The sequence below is a fragment of the Budorcas taxicolor genome, chromosome X (genome assembly GCF_023091745.1).
Source record: "Budorcas taxicolor isolate Tak-1 chromosome X, Takin1.1, whole genome shotgun sequence".
NCBI classification, from domain to species: Eukaryota; Metazoa; Chordata; class Mammalia; order Artiodactyla; family Bovidae; genus Budorcas; species Budorcas taxicolor.
Window position 1 is genome coordinate 97,021,952 of NC_068935.1, and position 14,459 is coordinate 97,036,410.

The window sequence follows — 14,459 nt, forward strand, 5'->3', positions numbered from 1 at the left end:
CTAGGGGATTGGACAAGCAATGTCAGGGGTTAGGAAACTGGAAGAAAAAAGGAGAGAGACACCTTCTGTTCTTAAATTTTGAGCACCCAGAGAGGTGGATAGGGAAGGGTCAGTCGCCAGAGCTCTGCCAAGAAGCAGCCACATAGTTTCTTCAGTTCTCTTGACTATAAGTGAAGTCGCTCACTCGTGTCCAACTCTTTGCGACCCCGTGGACTGTAGCCTACCAGCCTCCTCTGTCCGTGGGATTCCCTAGGCAAGAGTACTGGAATGGGTTGCCATTTCCTTCTCCAGGGGATCTTCCCAACCCAGGGATCGAACCCAGGTCTCCCGCATTGGAGGCAGACACTTTAACCTCTGAGCCACCAGGGAAGACCCTCTTGACTATAGAAGACTCATTTAAAATTATTTTTGAAAAGGAAATACAGTCACATGGTCCAAAAGGTACACAGTGAAAAGTCTCACTCTAGCCCTGCCTTCCAGCCACTTGGCTTCCTCTGCAGAGGTCATCAGTGAATCCTTCCAGAGAAATGTTACATGGATATATAAAACATATATGAATATATTTTTCTCTGTTTATGATAATATACACCCTATTCTATATCTTGCTATGCTTTGGAGGTTCTGTGATCCTGTAGGAGCATGAGGATATGCTGTGGAGAGCAGAGGTTAAGAGCACTTGTTCTAGAGTAAGACAACCTGAGTTTTGGTTCTGACCTTGTGTGACCTTCAGCAATCACTTCATCTTTCTGAGCCATGTTTTTCTCGTTTTTAAAATGGGGAGCAAGTTAGTGTATGTAAAAACTTAGATTTGTCCCTGACACATACTAAAGTGAAAGTGAAGTCGCTCAGTCGCTCAGTCATTTCCGACTCTTTGCGGCCCCATGGACTGTAGCCCCCCCAAGCTCCTCGGTCCATGGGACTTTCCAGTTGTGAATACTGGATTGGTTTGCTATTTCCTTCTGCAGGGGATCTTTCCAACCCAGGGATCCAACCTGGATCTCCCGCATTGTAGGCAGATGCTTTACTGTCTGAGCTACCAGGGAAGCCCTGACAAATACTACGTACTCAGTAAATGTTAACCATTTTTTATTATTAGAAAAATTCTGGACTGTGAGTCAGAAGATTTGGGTTCTCTTTTTGCCCGTGCTCCTGGGATACCTGAGGGACTTCCTTTGTCTAAGCCTGTTTCCTCATTTTAAAAATGAGGTCTCATCCCTGCTCTTCTTACTCCCCAGAATTGCTGGCAGGATCTAGTGACCTCATGAATGTGTAATGAATATGAAAGGAATTTAGAAACTATAATGTGTTAAGCTCATGGTAGGTGAGCCGCTTTCTCTTTTCTTGAAACTACTTTAGGTGGCTTGAACTGGGTGGAGAAAGCAGTACTCATTCTTCTGGCAGCGGAACCTAAAGGCCATCCTTGTACTAAAGTTCTATTCTGGGTAAAGGTAACCCATGGCAAAAATCTGAAATAGTCAAGTTTTGGCTTCTGACCTTTCTTATCCCACTCCATCCCACTTCTGATGTCCTTGTTTCCATGTCTTTTTCAATTCCCCTCTGTCTCTTGACAGCAGCCTCTGTCAAAGACAACCTAACTTTCCATTTGAGATAAGCTGGTCCAACTAGCTCAGGGAGTTATATTCACTTAAGTTCAATTTGCTTAAGTTCAATACTCAGTAACCAAGTCAAGCCTGGAACCCATTCTTCCCTTCCCACTGTTTTTTCACTAGCATTTTTATTTTAGTGTAAATTTGAATTTCAGATTCCTTAGCAAAAACATTTAGTGCTGAATGAGATACTGGAAGTAACTCTACTTAGCCTTCATTTCCGGGGAGGGTCAGATTTGTTTGGGGCCCTGAGAGGAGGGTGAGGTAGGTGATGGTTGTAGTATTCAAGGGGTGACATCTGTAGGGCAGAGGAAGGAAGGACCATCAGAAAATGTCTTAAACTGATCTCCAAAATGAAACTTAGGAAGAAAATATTGCAAGTTCTTTATATATTAAATTGTTAATCTCATCATTTCATTTCTACTTTTTTGTGTAGATTTTTATAAAAACATACTACATTAGTAGTAGGTAGATACTGGGATAGACGTTTATTTTTTAACCAATTGATTATTTTTTAAACAAAATCTTGAACTTTTTATTTTGTATTGGGGTATAGCTGATTAACAATGTTTTGATAATTTCAGGGGAGCAATTTTTAACCAAAACAATTGACAACTGTCCTTTTAAACTATTGTAGGCTTGGTTTCTAATCTTGGCTCTGCTGCAGACTAACTTGACATGTTAGCCAACTTCTGTTTACTAGAACCTTAGTTTTCTTATCTGTAAAATGTTAGACTGAACTAGATGTGCTAGCTCATGGGAATCTCCAATCCTGGCCTTCTCTGAGTATAATAATTCACTCTTTCAGGCTTTTGAGCCTGAGACAGAGTCAATAAGGGTAGGTTCAAGCCCTAGCGTCTTGCTGGTTTCTTTGTCCCTCAGTCAGCTTTCCTGGGTCCCTTCCCTTCTCCACTCCTACCTCCTCTACCTAGCCCAGACAGGCTGAGGATCTCTTACATAAGCCTAACTGACCTACTTGAAGATCTTTTGTTACAAGCACAATCACTTTTCCTGCAAACACAGATGGGGTGTTTGCATCCAATCTGCATTCTATCCTTCCTGGGCCCTGCGGGTGGGTCTGATTGTGCTTTTCTTGTGTCTTCATTGTTAGCCTAGGTTTAGATGTTACATGCCTCTGTCTGTAGTCCTAAAGGACACAGTCTGAAGGGGGAGACAGCTCAGCCAGTTTGAGTCCCCGGGGGCCTGATCTAGTGAATGCTCACTGACCATTCCTGCTCATCAATCATTTATCATGTCTTCTGGGAACCCAGGACAGTGCTAGACTTCGTCAGGAGAAAAATGACCCATCCCTGAACAGGAAACTACTGACAAGGGCCAGAAACACTGCTAAATGCCTTGGCCAATGTCTTTGCTGTTGCAGGGAGTAAAAGAGAAGAGGGAAATCAATAAGCACTGGAAACCATCTTTCACTTTCTGATGGGCTGTTTAAATACATATTTCCCTTTTGGGCTATAAGAACTCCCCAGGAGATAATTACATTCTCTTTGGAAATGCCTGCCAAGGCTAGAGACTTTGCAAGCTGGTGTCCTGGGTGGGCATGCTCAGTAGACTTCAAGGTGGTTTAAGTTGGTTGAAATATATTTATTTTTTCTGTCTCTTCTCCAGGTATAGAAGCAGGTTATAGTATACCTTACTAAATGCTGTTACTGTTATCACTACCTTAGACCAGATGGCCACATTTAAGAATATATTAGAACTATTAGTTCCAACCTATCTCCTCCTCTGCTCCTTCCCCCCACCTACAGTCATCTTTCCCCTACAAGATTTTAACACGACATCTGTCAAATGGATAAAAAATGACTTTTCCTTCTTGCTGCCTTGCCCACCCACCCTCTGGCTGCAGTGTTGATGAGTATAGAACTATACATGTGGGAGCCACAGAGGACAAATTCTTCATGTAGTTCTAGTCCCCTCCTCCTAACCCTTCTGTAAACCTAGAGGAGCTCCAACCCCATCCCTTGGAGGAATTCCAAGGCTGGCCTTCAAGTCACAGTCCAGAAAAAGTTAAAGCTTCCAAGTCTTGTCTCAGTGGAACTATGTAAAGAAATTCAAGAACCCAGGTGTAGGGTGATGAGTCTAGGTCACTTCAAGCATTTGGGGCTTTTTGAATCTCCTGCCTATCCCCCGGGCTTGCCCTGGCCATCTTTCAAGGTATGTAGGAAACAAGCGACCCGCATGGATAGCTGGAACTTAGTAGCCACAGCAAGTCCAAGAAGGGCGAGATAATCAGGGCAGGAATATTTTGGAGATAGGTCCCAGTCTGACTAAAGAGATAGATAGGGGTCAGAGTGACCTCCAGCTTGGGATGACATGCTTCTGACTCAACTCGTGGAAAGAGCATTGCTGGGTCTTTTTTTTTTTTTTTTTACTGATAATTTTTCTCTTAGAGTATTGGGAGCTGACTTGGGTAGATTGAACGTAGCTCTAGGAAATTGTTTCTAGATTGTAGTGTAGAGAGATACTGCAAAAATTTTCCATTAGGGGTGTCAATGTTGAAGGTCTAGGAGGGAGTGGAAGACGGGGTGTGGGTACAGATAGTCTCTTGAGGCAGCCTGGGAAAATCCACTTAGACAAACTACTGTAATTCTTTATCCTGCTTGAAAACTGACACAAGAAAGAGAAACCAAGAGTGAGAATTTCAGAGATTCTGGTTTCTTTGGAAACCATTGCAGTTAGAGGAAATTCTTGTACTTCAAACTCAGGCTCTAGAAAGTTTAAAAGACACTTGGTCTCAGTATGATATATGATTTAGAATCACTCGGGCTGCTTGTTAAAAATGCTGGGGTGATTCTGAGCAAAGAGTCTGGGAATGACAATTGAGAAACTGGTATAAAGAATCAGAGGCACCTGGATGATACCAATAAATTCCCAAACAACTTGACAGTAACTTTTATTTCCAAGATGCTTTGAAGGTGCAAGCTGATGCTTATCAGGATGGGAGCTACTCTGTTGAGGGAGATCTCTGCAGCCAATGGTATCATGATTGGTGGTCTGGAAACACTTCTCTCTGATCTTTGCAATCCTTGGCCCTGTTGGCTGCATTTTCTCTAAAGGACCTATTCCTTCAACAAGACCGAAATCTTGACATCATAAGCTTTGGGGCAGCAGCTGGGTGTCACTTCAGAAACTCCTAGGCCCGTTAGGTTGAGCTAATAGCTGAAGTGTCATACTAGAAGAGTCCATTGCTAAGGTGTAAACCAAACAAGCAACTTCCCTACCTCATATATTTGGTCACTGTTATAGCTGAGATCACTTCATAACTTCTTTTAGAAGAGGTCTAGAAAGAGGTGTTATCCTTTGTTATTAGTCTGTAATAATTGTTGTTAGTTCTGGATGGCTTCAGATCTTAAGATGCTAATCTGATAGATTTACCCAGCTTTTAGGAGCTGACAGGTGTGAATTGGCTTTTGACGTATTGGCCTCTGGATCAGGTGGTCTGTCTGATTCTTGCTGAGCTGACCTGCATGTAGCCTCTTCTTTCAAATCAAGCCAGCTGGGCTGGGATTTGTGTCTGCCAGGTGTGGCTAAAGCCAACCTTCATTTTGTTAAAGTGAAAAATTATGTTAACAGTGGGATATTGAAGGAAGCCAATGCCTAATGACTCACAAATCACATGCCCAAACTAGGAAAAAGATAATCACATCATGAAAAGTGGCAATATTTGCATACTTCCTTTCAATACATTTAGAGCCACATCACTTGAATGTATTAAGTATTCTGCTCAGAAATGAAATTATCTGGTTATGGGTGATTGCAGCATCCAGATTAAAGCTGAAACTAGCTAGGTGCGAAGTATTAAGTCATATGGAAAACAAATAGCAATCCTTATGATTAAAAAAAAAAAAAATCAGTTTTTTTTTTCTTACCTGACATTTCTTCTTTCTCTGATGACCATTGAGCATCTGTGAAGATCTCCAGCAAAAGCCAGCCCACCCCAGAAGCCACCTGGTCATAAATCCTATCAGCAATGGATTGGCCCATAGGTCATCTGGTATATATTATGCAAACAATTTCTTTGGCCCCATAGAATATTCTGCAACCTGACAAAGATGCTAACTCTTTTACTGTGATCTTCCTCAGAGCTTACCTGGTTTTAGGGCTCTGGGCACAGAACTTTAGAGGCTAAAAACAATGTTGTTCATTATAGATTAAGCAGATGTTTTAGATTTGCTGTTCACAAGTATACAGTCTGTTTGGAGAATAACACCCTGGTTAACAACTTGAATAACTCTATGTTATTTAATATATTCTTCTTATCCTATGTAAAAATTAGTGAAAGAGGCAAGGGAGAGAAGATACAGGGTGGAGTCGTCAGGGACGAGATTAAGGAGCAGGTGGGCCAAGATCATATGGCAAGGAAGAGGAAGCATATCTCATATCCCTACACTTAACCATGGACAAGGGAATGGCTGAATCAGGAACAGAGGTAGGAGTCACCTGCTTGAAAGAGACTCTGTGTTACCAGAGTGGAAGGTCCCTGTTGGTTCAAGACAAGGATTGGATCCATAGATGGGGCTACATTAAGGAGAGCTTTGAGAGATTGACAGTAGGGAGTTTTTGAGGCTTCTTGAGCATGAATAGTGGCACCAACAAAGAAGTTTTAAGAAGTGCATTATTAAGGAGGAGAGAGACCTGTGAGCCGTAGGAAGGCCAGTTAGGAGGCAACTTGAGGTTATAAGGCCGAGGCCTAAGAAAAGGCATTGAAAAAGAAGATAAAGGGTCATATCTATATGTAGAAGAAAAATCAGCAGGCCCAGAAAGTTTATCAGAAATGAGAAAAATAAGGATGCAGGGGAATGGGGCCTTAATATTATGAGTTTTACATATGTTTTATTGGAGGCAGTAGCAGGCCCCCAGGAAAAAGTGAAACAGGTAGTTGGAAATATGGGACTGGAGGTAGTAAGAGCTGATGTCATGAGAAAGATGATTTATCTGAGGAGCTATGTGGCTAGAACAAAGAGCAAAGGTCCTTACTGACTTTTATTTATTTTTGGCTCTGCTAGGCCTTTGTTGCTGCGCTTGGGCCTTTAGTTGTGGCAAGCTAGAGCTACTCTCTAGTTGCAGTGTGCAGACTTCTCATTGCAGTGGCTTTTCTTGTTGCAGAGCACGAGCTCTAGGCACATGGGCTTCAGTAGCTGTGGCATGTGGGCTCAGTAGTTGTGATTCAAGGGCTCTAGAGTGCAGGCTCAGTATTGTGTGTTGTGTTAGTTGTCCCACAGCATGTGGAATCTTCCCAGATCAGGGATCAAACCCATGCTGCTGCACTGGCATGCAAATTCTTTACCATTGAGCCACCAAGGAAGCTTTCCCTGCCACGGATATTTTTTAAAAGTTATTTTTGGCTGCACTGGGTCTTCACTGTGGTGCATGAGCTTTCTCTAGGTGTGGTGCAAGGGCTTCTCTATTTGTGGTGTGTGGGCTTCTCTTGTTGCCATGGGGCTTAGTTGCCCCATGGCATATTCCCCCACCAAGGACTGAACCCAAATTCCCTGCACTGGAAGGCAGAGTCTTAACCACTGGACCACTAAGAAAATCCGCTCCCCACCCACACTGCCCCACAGCCCCCCACTGACTTTTGAATAGAGCAGTCAAGGGCTAAAGTGGAAAACCCATTCCTCAGTTTTCCCAGTCAGTCTGACTGGCCTGTGCTTTAATGTATCAGTAACAATGCCTGAGTGAGTTATATTTAGGAAGGGACTAGCCAGTGCCAAGTTCTCATTTTCTTGAGTAGAGAGCAATAAAAAAATCCTATCAAGTGCAAAACTTCCCTTGTAGCTCAGTCAGTAAAGAATCTGCTTGCAGCACAGGAGACCCAGGTTCAATCCCTGGGTTGGGAGGATCCCCTGGAAAAGGAAATGGCAACCCACTCTAGTATCCTTGCCTAGAAAATCTCATGGACAGAGGAGCCTGGTGGGCTGCAGTCCATTGGGTCACAAAGAGCTGGGCACGACTGAGTGACTAACACTTACTTACTTACTATCAAGTGCAAAGATCAGTGAGAAGAAATAATCTACAATAATGAAATTCCTGACCTTTTCAAAGCTCAAATGTTACCCTTAGTAGAAAGCCATAACTGGAAAGGGCTGTTTGGTTCAAGTCTGTAACTTGACAGATAAACTGAGACAGGTAAAGGGACCCATCTAAGATGATTCAGTGACTTACTGGTAGAACTTCTTCTAAGCCAATCTTTTGATACCTCCCCACTATTGTTGAAACAATCTGGGTTACACCTTTGTAACCCAGAAATGGGTAAGAGTCTTGTCCTTGAACAATTTGGGCAAGATAACAGTCTGTTTACAAGGCCATATGAAAAAGATCTCTGGTTTATTCAGGAGAGAATAAAATCCCAGCCTATTTTAGATGTGTGTAAAGGAAACAAGGGCTTCCCTAGTGGTTCAGATAATAATCTGCCAGCAATGCAGGAGACCCAGGTTCAATCTCTGGGTCAGGAAGATCCCCTGGAGAAGGGAATGGCTACCCACTCCAGTGTTCTTGCCTAGAGAATCCCATGGATAGAGGAGCCTGGAGGGTTATAGTCCACAGGGTCATGAAGAGTTGGACATGACTGAGCAACTAACATCAACCAGCCAAATGGAACAAAGGAAAGGATTTTCTTTTGTCCATGCCTAGCTGTTGAGGGCACTCCAGTACTCTTGCCTGGAGAATCCCAGGGACAGGGGAGCCTGGTGGGCTGCCATCTATGGGGTTGCACAGAGTTGTACCCGACTGAAGCAACTTAGCAGCAGCAGCAGCAGCAGCTGTTGAGGGAGGGGAACTTTTGAGAGAATGAGGGCAAGTATCAACTGAAAAAAACCTTAAAGAAAGGCAAAATCCTTCAGGCTGCTTCTTATCCCCTTATGAAGCTTCTCAGAAGGAAAGCCAGGCTCAGCTACTTTTCATGGCAATAGGACATATACTATTTTGAACAACAGTTTTTTAATCCTTCCCTCTGCTGCTCCTTGCCATTAAAACTCTAGTATTTCTGGCAGCCACCCAGGCTAATTAAATAACTATTTTGAGGGTGGTACTGTTCAGCTAGAGGTCAAGAATGTGAAGAGGAAGACAAAAGGTGCAAGAAAGAAAGAAGGAAACTGGGTGAGGGTTTTATTTCTGTGTTTGCAAGGCCTGGCATTGAGAATGCTCCCTACGTGACCCAAAATACTCATTCTCAGACATACCAACCACTGAGCAGTACCTTGTAACCAAGCAAGGAGTGGGGTGCCATGGGGATCTTTAGGAGAATGAGGCATCAGGAAAGGCAGGGGTAAAGCCTAGACTAGAAAGACCCTCTAGGTCTGTGGTTCACTAAGTGTGATCCCTGAACCAGCAGGCATCCCCTGGGAACTTGTTTGAAATACAAGTTCTCAAGCCTCACTTCAGAGTACTGAATAAGAGACTCCTGGGACCTAGCAATCTCTATTTTAACAAGCCTTCCAGGGGATTGAGAACTACTGATTTAGATCATTCACAGGGTGGACTGGTTTCCCTGAAGAGAGAAACCAGCTGGGAGCCCTCTCACCTTGCCTTCTTGATAGGTAGTGTTGGGGATTCACAAAAGCAAAGCTATACAATAAGGTCAGCTAGCCATTCATATCTGCTCGACCACCTACTAACTGGGTGACTGTGGGCTACTTGGTAACCTCACAGGTTATATTCAGTAAAAATGACTATATTAATGCTTACCTTGGAGAGCTATAGAGACTAAGATCACAAAAGAAATCCCCTTACCCAATGCCTGGCACATATTTTCAACAAGCGCTTCTCTTCCTCTCTGTTTTTCTTCCTCCCTCTTCCTTGCCTTCTTTCCCTCCTCCTAAAAGGGCCCACTAGCCACTCCAAGTTAGCTATAGCACACATGCCTCATTGTTAATAAGAAACCAGCCTGAGAGATCAAACTCCCAATGCCTACAGTGAATAGTGATCATATTTTCAGGTAAAATGTCAGGACACATGGGTCTGATAACAGATTATTTGTAGGACAATGGAATAGAATATTTGAAATTAGAATTGCTGGGAAATCTAGATTTAAAAGGAATTGGATATTATTCCTTTAAGAATTATGACTCTTCTCCCTCTTCATCTTTTTATTCATGTCCAAAAGTGTCTTTGGTTTGGGAATGCAGAACACCATGTGTCCCACTCAATGGTAAGTCTCAGAAAGAACCAACCTATATTTGGTCCTGTACTTGAAATGCCCTGAGGATTGGGAAGTATTTTATTAGAAGTCACATCAACAGTGTCCCAAGGCTAGGTGTAATTTGGGCACCTTGCTGGAGTAACCCAGTACCATCTCCTGGCTTTTGGGGATGATGGGATCACAAGATGAAGAAATTGTGACCATTGGGAAATTAGGGATTTTAGTGGGGGGCATAAACCAGTTATAAACAAGAAATGAAGGATTTAAACCTTGATACAGCCACTCAAAGCTGAGCACCGAAGAATTGCTGCTTTTGAACTGTGGTGTTGGAGAAGACTCCTGAGAGTCCCTTGGACTGCAATGAGATCCAGCCAGTCCATTCTAAAGGAGATAAGCCCTGGGTGTTCTTTGGAAGGAATGATGCTAAAGCTGAAACTCCAGTACTTTGGCCACCTCATGCGAAGAGTTGACTCATTGGAAAAGACTCTGATGCTGGGAGGGATTGGGGGTAGGAGGAAAAGGGGACGACAGAGGATGAGATGGCTGGATGGCATCACTGACTCGATGGACATGAGTTGAATGAACTCCGGGAGTTGGTGATGGACAGGGAGGCCTGGCATGCTGCGATTCTTGGGGTCGCAAAGAGTCAGATATGACTGAGTGACTGAACTGAACTGAACAGCCACTCCCAAATAGACTTTTCTTGATTTTTTTCCCTCTTATAGATAGCTCTGTTTTATTTGATAATTTGATCAGTTCCTGCTACTGAAAACACTTGTCCTTGGTTTTTGTGAGATTGCACCCCTGGGTATCCTAACTATGTGCTGACAACTCCATTTTCATTTGTTTCTCTGGCTCCTCTTCTCTTCTTCACCTCACATTATTGCTGTTTTCCTAGGTTTCTGGTCTTCTTTCTTAGCACTTTCTTCCAGGGCAAACTTCTTTGGTTTCTATAATTTCTTCTGGATCATTGGCTCTCAAACCTGTATAACTATCTCCCTCCTCTCAAACTTCAAATCTACTTGCATGTCCTGCTGGCCACCAGCGTTCAGCACATTAGAGAAAACATTATCTTTTATGCCACCCCCAAACCAACATTTCCTCATTACTTATCCTTATGCTTTAATGATCATACTTAGGATTGAAATCCCTCTACCAAGTCAACTTTGACCTCCTTTTTCTCAAATGAAATTTAAAGCCTTCAAACAAGACTCCAATCAACCTTTCTAGCTGTCTTTCCATCCCAATCTTCCCAGACCTTTCCAAACTTCACTACATGTTTACCATCAAATTTCCTATACTCTTTACCTTTGAGACTTTAGCCTACCTCACATGCCTTTTCTGTTTCCTTCTCTATTCATTACAATTGTACCTATTCTTTAAGGCCTTCTTCAGTGTACCACAAAACTGTTTTAGAGCCCACACATGATCCCTTCCTTCCTCTGAAGTCATGCACTAGGCCAGAGTATATCAGACACAGTACTAGACATTATACATCTAGCACTCAGTTCACTTTCTCTACAATTCTGCCTGTGAGGCAGGTATTAATAACCCCATTTTGCATATGAAGAAACTAAACTGAAGGTTGTATAGCTTGAAAGTTTTTTCTATGGCTTTTGTGATATTGTACTCTTGGTATCCTTAATTACATGCTGACAGTTCCATTTTGGATTACTTATGTGGCTTCTCTTGTATTCCTCACCTCCCATTGCCACTTCTACTTTCTAAAGTAGCAGAGCTCAGAACTGAAGCTAGGTTTGCTTGCCTTTAACCACTTTGGCATACTGCTTGAAGGGCATTCACTGTTGGTACAGTGTTGAGTGAAAAACGGATGAGCAGAGAAAAGTCGTATTTATGAAAAATTGTAGCAAGTTAAAAGTCAATTCTATATACAAAAGGGAGATTTGAAACTAATTTTCAGCCCAAATTTAACTTACTTTTAAAACATCTCAGAGGATAAGAGAAGAGCATCCCCTTATTCCTTCTTGCATTTGTGACTAGAGAACACAGGAGCCCTATATAACTACATCCCCTTCTAAAATGCCCTCTTCTCATTGTCTGCACACACATTTGTCAATTCTTGGTTCAGTGTCTTACAGCTCATGAACTATGTGAGAGTGTAGAATTATCTTTACTTACCAGATGAAGAAAATGAGACTCAGAGGCAGTATAGTTTGTAAGAGCAAAGATGCTATAAAAATCAGACTGTGCCTGCATTTGAATTATGGCTTCAATACTTATTGGCTGTATGGATTGGAGCAAATATTTTAATTTCTCTGAGCTTCAGTTTCCTCATCTGTAGGATAGGAATAATAATAGGGCTGCTGTGAGGATTAAATGAGTTGATGTGTATAAAGTGCTTATAATAGTGTCTGACATATAGTTAGTGCTCTGTATTAGCTAATATCATCTTTGCCATTCCTTCTTTAGCAAGGTCTTAAATCCAGGTATCCTTTTTCCACCTTCTCTATCAATGGTGTTATGATGAGAAAACGGGAAGAAGGTTGGCCATCTGTTGACCTTAGGCAAGTCACTACTGCTAAATTATACCTAATCTATAAAATGAGGTATTAAGGGTGATGATCTTTGAAGTGTTATTCAGCTTTGTCATTGACTCCAAGTAGGCCCTGACAACAGGCTTTCCAGTTGGTTTATGGCCACAGGGTCCTATCTAGGGATTGGTTTTGTCCAGGGTGTAGCTGGAGTTTATGACCTGAGGGCCTAGGCAGGTCAACTAGACTAAATGGGGACAAGAATGAGCCAACTGCTCCTGGGGAAAGCCAAGAATGGACTCCCTAAAAAGAAGACTGCACTGTGAAAAACATACAGGTAGCAGAATCAAGTAGACCTGGGCCTGCTGCTGCTGCCAAGTTGCTTCAGTCGTGTCCGACTCTGTGCGACCCCATAGATGGCAGCCCACCAGGCTCTTCTGTCCCTGGGATTCTCCAGGCAAGAACACTGGAGTGGGTTGCCATTTCCTTCTCCAATGCATGAAAGTGAAAAGTGAAAGTGAAGTCACTCAGTCGTGTCTGACTCTTCGCGACCCCATGGACTGCATCCCACCAGGCTCCTCCATCTATGGGATTTTCCAGGCGAGAGTACTGGAGTGGGGTGCCATTGCCTTCTCCGCTGGTCCCATCACTTCATGATAAATAGATGGGGAAACAGTGGAAACAGTGTCAGACTTTATTTTTCTGGGCTCCAAAATCACTGCAGATGGTGATTGCAGTCATGAAATTAAAAAACGCTTACTCCTTGGAGGGAAAGTTATGATCAACCTAGATAGCATATTCAAAAGAAGAGACATTACTTTGCCAACAAAGGTCCATCTAGTCAAGTCTATGGTTTTTCCAGTAGTAATGAATGGCTGTGAGAGTTGGACTGTGAAGAAAGCTGAGGAATTGATGCTTTTGAACTGTGGTGTTGGAGAAGACACTTGAGAGTCCCTTGGACTGCAAGGAGATCAATCCTGGGTGTTCTTCGGACGGAATGATGCTAAAGCTGAAACTCCAGTACTTTGGCCACCTCATGCGAGGAATTGACTCATTGGAAAAGACTCTGATGCTGGGAGGGATTGGGGGCAGGAGGAAAAGGGGACAACAGAGGATGAGATGGCTGGATGGCATCACTGACTCAATGGACGTGAGTTTGAATGAACTCCAGGAGTTGGTGATGGACAGGGAGGCCTGGTGTGTTGCAATTCATGGGATTGCAAAGAGTTGGACATGACTGAGTGACTGAAATGAACTGAACTGAACTGAATTATTAGACATTGGTAGTATGGCATGATAGATATTAGTGCATATGCAGTCAAAAGACTGAGCTCTATAGTTTATTACATGTTTGATTGGCCAAAGGACCAGTTCACCACTCTGAGACTCAGTTTCCTCATCTTTAAAATATGGGTAATAGTGAGACCCAGCTCATTCATAAGGATCAAGTGATACAGTAGATATGAAACACTTTATAAACAGTAATTCATGAGGTCCTCGAAACGTGGTATTATAAAAGTCCTATTTGAAATCTCTTTTGCATCCAAACTGAGGGGCTCCCTCTATGCCTTCTATCAAAAGAACAATGGCTATAACCCAATGAAGGATTCCTTAGGAAGGAGCTAACCATCAGAATGTCTTAATTAAGTCAAAAGATCAGTGTGTATGTTTTTTTCCTATGTGTGTCATGTGTTATGCATTAATATCATGACCATAGGGTTATCCTCTGGCTGGTATGTTGGAAGGCAGACCTGTATGAGAGGATGCATGATCCATATTCTGTCTCTGTTGTCTGAATTATTTTGACTTTGGTCTTGTGGAGCCAGTAATTACCCTGGTGTCCTTCATCAGAGTAGACTGATGGAAAAGATGACTTCTAGAGGACATGTTCAGCAATTCAGTTCTGGGAAGGGATTGTTTAAGTCCTTTGCCTGATGAGCCATATGTTCTCATTCTGGAAATTGTTTCTCCAAATGCCAAGAAGATTGATGACCCATACAGGCTAGAACCAGTTGTGGAGGAAATGAGAACAAATAATACAGTGGTCAAGATGGTAGCCAGAGAGAAACAGCCTATTCCCCCATACCCATCCACATTACTGTGCCTAGACAAGTGTCATGAACATGTGTGTGTGTGTTTATGTGGAAGTGGCATAGATGTCTGCCTGCTTCTATGTGGAGCCAAGTCCTGCTGGCCATAAAG

General features: G+C 42.7%; 1 protein-coding gene across 2 annotated transcripts in view; it reads left to right on the top strand.

Moving 5' to 3' along the window:
• The window catches only part of ARHGEF9 (Cdc42 guanine nucleotide exchange factor 9), a 331,172-nt gene that overhangs the window by 155,490 nt on the left and 161,223 nt on the right, over window positions 1–14,459 (top strand). The window lies entirely within an intron of this gene.